Source organism: Carcharodon carcharias, chromosome 30, assembly GCF_017639515.1.
Source record: "Carcharodon carcharias isolate sCarCar2 chromosome 30, sCarCar2.pri, whole genome shotgun sequence".
Lineage (NCBI taxonomy): Eukaryota > Metazoa > Chordata > Chondrichthyes > Lamniformes > Lamnidae > Carcharodon > Carcharodon carcharias.
Genome location: NC_054496.1, coordinates 36,557,696 through 36,563,341, shown reverse-complemented (window position 1 = coordinate 36,563,341; position 5,646 = coordinate 36,557,696). Strand labels below are relative to the sequence as shown.

At 48.7% G+C, this 5,646-nt stretch overlaps 1 non-coding gene across 1 annotated transcript; it reads right to left on the bottom strand.

Annotated features, from left to right (window-relative positions):
• Nucleotides 1-2,523: 2,523 nt before the first annotated feature.
• On the bottom strand, nucleotides 2,524-2,714 carry LOC121271440. Its single transcript, XR_005941718.1, has one exon. It is a non-coding gene; the product is annotated as a U2 spliceosomal RNA (small nuclear RNA).
• Between the last annotated feature and the right edge of the window lie 2,932 nt (nucleotides 2,715-5,646).

Below are 5,646 nucleotides of genomic sequence, written 5' to 3'. Positions count from 1 at the left end.
AAGGTCCAGCATCACAGGTGCTTTAAGTCGCACCGCTTAACGTTGTTTTGTTTTAAAGTAGTTCATTCTTTAGGAGCCTGTTTCTTCAATTCACATCCAAATTTCTGTTTTTACGTTGTCGCCTTGTGCGTCAGCTCGTTGTTTAACATTGGTCTCATGTCTCATGTCGGGTCCCATGAAAGTGAGGTGTCCGTCTACAATCGAGGGAAATTCGGCTATTTTTAAGAATACTTTGACGCAATGTCCTGAAGAAAGAATGTCCAATCTAAGAGGTTTCTTTATTCTGCAAGAAAAATGTTGAAGCCTGGGCAGCTCTTTCCTGTGAAAAATGGCCCATTTCTTGACTTCTGCAAGCGAATTTCAATTTTGGAGCCTCAGGATTGCCTGCTGTGGGCGAGGCACAAAAACCATCTTGAAGTTTGTGAGAGAGAGAGAGAGAGAGAGAGATGTTTGCCATTGTACACGGGCAAAATTGCTTTCCTTGACTGAGGGCTTGTTTTGGTCAAAAATACAGGTTGCAGTACATGCCCTTCAGGAGGCCAGCTCAGTGAGATTTCCCCCACTTGGTCCCAGTTTTACCTATTTGACCGTAGCCAGAAAAATGATTTCCGTTCCCCCCCTTCCCCCGCCTCCCTCCGTACATGCGGATTCTCTTCCCCCCCTGTACATGCGGATTCTCTTCCCCCCTGTACATGCGGATTCTCTTCCCCCCTTGTGTACATGCGGATTCTCTTCCCCCCCTGTACATGCGGATTCTCTTCCCCCCCGTACATGCAGTTTTTCTTCCCACCCCTGTACATGTGGTTTCTCTTCTCCACTGTACATGGAGTTTCTCTTCCCACTCCTGTACATGCCGTTTCTTTTCCCACCCCTGTGCATGTCGCTTCCACATGTATATTGATTGATTGAGATCACCCTGCTCTACCTTCTCTACCAAATCTCACTACACTTCCACCTCCTCTGTATTGCCAGGTTCCTCATCTGAGATCCACTCTTAAATGAGCTGTAATATGCTTAGAGGTATCTTAAAACAGCAGCATTCCACCTCACTCCCTATTGGGGAGGGAGAGAATGCCTGTGAGCAGATCCTGGATACACAATGGGGCCAGTACTGAAATGCAAAGAGACTGGACAGCGCACGCACGCACGCACGCCAAATATAGTCACACTGCGCCCAGACACATTCTGCTTGGGATGAACCGCGACAAAAACCACAGCAACTCTCTGCAGACCTTCTTTGCAAAGGCGCATTCCACAAGGAGGTGAACAACGGTCTCGTCCCCACCACAGCCACTCGAGGGCAACGTGCAGAGATGGTGAGACTCCAGGAAGGATCATACGGGGAGAGCATTTCTCACCACCAGCCAAGCTACGTCTTGGTGCTTGTTGGAAAGTTCTGGCGACGAGATATTCTGCCAAATGACTTTTGACAGTCTGCTCGGGGAACCATCCCACAGGATCCACCCTCTCCTTTTCCCACAAGGTAGCCACGGCTTCCCCCGAAAGCGAAGCTGGAAGGAGGGTGGAAGATGGCTCCCTTACCATCGGTCTTCAGCGTGACCTTAACCTGGCATTTGCACGTCCAAACCCCAAAGGCGTCTCTAACCTCAGTGCAGCTCCCAACCTTGTCGACGTACCTGACGAGGAAGGTGAGCACGTCGGCGACAGGGAAGTTAGGGGTTGTAGAGATCCACCGTCACCACATGGTCCCATTGCAATGGCAGAACAAAGAGCGGCTCCACCATCAGGATCTTCATCTCTGGCTGGTGTCTCTTCCCCTCGAACACCTTCAGGAACTATTCAAAATCTGGAGAGAGTAGATAGGGAGAAACTGTTTACACCAGTGAAAGGATCGAGAAGAAGAGGGCACAGGTTTAAAGTAAGTGGCAAAACAAGCACAAGTGATAGGAGCAGCGAGTGGTCAGGTTCTGGAATGCACTGCCTGATAGCATGGCGGAGGCAGGTTCCATTGAAGAGGGAACGAGATGATTATTTGAATAGAAAGCATGTTCCGGGTTATGTGGAGAAGGCAGCAGAATGGCACGAGGTGAAATGTTCATTGGGAGAGCTGGTGCGGGCACGGAGGGCGGAATGGGCTCCTTGTGCAGCGTAAGGATTGTGTGAACGTGGATGTAGACGCTTCCGAGTAGCTGTGTAAAGTGTGTGAGCTTTGAGGTGTGAGTTTTGATTGTTCTGTTCTGTCGAAGGGTCATGAGTCAGCAGAGAGCTGCTTTAAAATGTTGTGAGGCGAAAGGTGCAGCTGACAGATTGTTTGAGAGGTGTGTTAGCAAGTGAAAGATGTGTTTGTATGAGCGACGTAGAGCGTTTGTGAGATGAGAGTGCTGTCTGTGAGCATTGGGTGAGCATGTGTGTTTTTTGTGCGTAGCTGCTGCAGGGGAGTGAGTGTGTGAGTCAAAGAGAAAGAAAGAAAGCTGGGTTTTGAAACAGATACATGGTGAAAAGTAAAGAAAGCAGATGTTTGCAAGAAAACTATTTTTAAGCATTGAAAATCCCCTGGAAATGGGGGGGTGCACCGTTCCCAGAGATACTGCAATACCAGGTCGATGCGTGGAGTGGACGGAGCAAGCCCCTATTCCATCTCCCTGCTCCAAAAATCAATTTAATATATGGTCCCCAGATAAGGGACGTATCAGATATTAAACTGATAAGAACAGATACTACACTTGATCTTAGCCAAAAGGCCGAGAAGCGATACCAGTGCTGCCCTTGACTTCCCTGAGTGTCATATGCCTTCCCTCCTTTAAAGCAGACTGACAGCGTTCAAAGACTTTATATATATAAAAGCACTGACGCTTTCACTGTTGGCATATTTCTCCCGGCATTTCCAATTGGAACAGAAGGTTAATTTACAGAAGTTGCCTTTGTTCTCTCTTTTTCAGTGAGACTGCATCAGAGTTATGTAGATCGCCAGAATTCCACCAATCAGATGGGAGAGGGTTGTGCCTATCCACATGGACGTCACTGTCAGAGGCTGCTGTGGAACAAGCTTTTGAAAGCAGTTGTGTGTCTTGCAGGGCGTGAGTCACAATGCAGCAAACAACTGTGCAGAGCTGCACACATAGAATCCTAGACTGGTTACAGCACAAAAGGAGGCCATTCAGCCTGTCGTGTCTGCGCTAGCTCTCTGCAAGAGCAACTCCCCTAGTGCCACTCACCTGCCTTTTCCCCGTAGCCCTGCAAATATTTTCTCTTCAGATAATTATCCGATTCTCTTTTGAAAGCCACTCTTGAAAGTGCCCCCAGCACACTCTCAGGCAGTGCACTGCACATTCTAACCACTCGCGCTGCACAAGAAGGTTTCTCCTCATGTCGCCTTGGTTCTTTTGCCATTCACCTTAAATGGGGGTCCTCCATGTTGTGTTTCCCACCTTATTACACAAACACACCGACAACACAAAGAGGATTGCTAACTCAATTCTTTGATTTGAAGAGATGAAATATATACAACAATATCTGGGTCGCTAGGACAGCTCCTATCATCGGCCCGATAATTATACATGAGTATATACGTCACACCCTGCCTGGCGATGCACAGCAATTTTAGATACGCTCCTTAAAGGTATACCACAACAACTCCAAGCTGTACCCTTAAATAATAAGAACTATTTACATTACAACAAATTGCTCTTCTCTGTTTGAACCTACAATTGTACAAAGTGTTCACCTTATGAGTCTCTGGAACGGAATGGTGGTTCTTTGATACTGTGAAGTTGGTTTGAGATTGCTGTACGTTCTCACAATTCTGGTTGTCTGTAGGAGTGTTGAGCTGGGATCGTGTCTTAGATCGCGTTCTGCTTGCGATGGGGTTACTTGGTGTTTCTTGTTCTGGTACTTCCCTGATTCGCCATCGGTTTCTTCACAATGGGTGCACGTACTTGATATGATCATGGTTCTGGACAGAAGCTGATGATTTCTGCCGGATTTCACGTTCCATCGATTGGGTGTTGTAGTCATACCTTTTGTCCAATGTTTAAGCTGGGTGATTCTTTGCTCATGTGCATCCTTCACCTTCAGTGAATGCATCGACAAATGATGACTGGGAAGGGTTGTTCGCACTGTAATTCTGCTGGTGAAGGAGTGGTTGCGCTGAGCGCTGTCGCTCTAAGGTGTAGCATTGTGACAGGCCGTCACAAGCCTTGTTTACTTTGCTGACATTTCAAAAGTAAGGACTTTACAGCATGTACTTTCCGCCATGCTATTGGACCTGGGGCAGTGTGGTGATGAGGTAGTACGGTCAACTCCCCACTTTTCACACATCGGTGCGCAGACTGAACAACACCTGTGACCACTTCGAACCGGCCTCGGGTGCCAAGGGTAAATCGTGGCAAGAGCGAGGCCGTGTCCTTTGGGAACTGAACTAAGCTTTGTCCCTTTCAACAGCAGGTCAGACTGCCTGAAGCTGCTGGGGATATGGTTCGGAGGGACAAGGGCATGCATTAGAAACTGGAAGGAGTGAGTAGCCATGGTGAGTAAAGAACTGGGCATGTGGGAACAAAGCTCCCTCTCCATTGCGGGTAAGAACCTACTCATCAGGTGTGAGGCACTCTCGGGGTTGTTGTACATGGCGCAGGTCTGGCCCATTCCTCACTGCTGCGCTGTGGCGATCACGCGAGGCATCTTCCGCTTTATCTGGAGGTCAAAAGTGGACCGTGTTTGCAGGGACATGATGTAAAAAATCTCTGGATGAAGCCATAGTGCGCCAAGAGGCTGGGATTCGCATAGGCTCCTCGGGCTGTACAACACACATTGAATGTTTCCAGTGAATATCACATGTATCACTTTTGCCTTGAAGCACCTCAGAGTGAAACATGATCTATGTAGGCAACTTTAATACCATTGCACTATCTGACTGTCTGTTATGACCATTTTGAAATGTCTGTAATGTTCCTTCCTGCAATGGTTGCGCTAGATGTGTCGTGTAACTGGCAGGAAAAAACATGCCCAACATCACCCTCATCCTGATGGCCACCTTTGTGTATGGCTGTATCAAGCTGTGTGTAGACCCAAACACCAAGCGTCACCACGTGCTGAGGTTCTACCTCTCCCTGGTGTTGCGAAGGATGGGTCTGGCCACGCTGCCGCGGGACGCTCCAACTGCCATATCACCTGTCTCGTGTGGAAAAACTTATGCAGAGAAACACCTTTGACCGCAAGTCCATCACGCAATGGTTAGCACGTGTCACCCTAGAGGCTCTGCGGGAATAGAAGATGATGGATCCCGTCGGATGGTTCGCCGAACAGACTGTCAGGCTCATTTGGCAGAATGCCTCATCGCCACAACTTTCCAACAAGCACCAAGACATAGCTTGGCTGGTGCTGAGAAAGGACCTTGCCGTCATGTCCTTCCTACACACCAGGAGTCTCACCCCCTCTGCACGTTGCCCTCGAGGTGGCTGTGGTGGGGAAGTGACCGTTGCCCACCTCCTTGGGGAATCTGCCTTTGCAGAGAAGGTCTGAAGAGAGTGGCCGTGGTTTTTGTCGAGGCTCAAACTCGAGCAGTTCCGTGACACAGGTCTGGACTCTGTGCTCTACGGGCTGTTCCCAGGGACACACAAAGAGATAAGCATCAACTGCAGCCGGAGGATCAACTCCGTGAAAGATGCTCTTTGGCTGCCTGAAACTTGT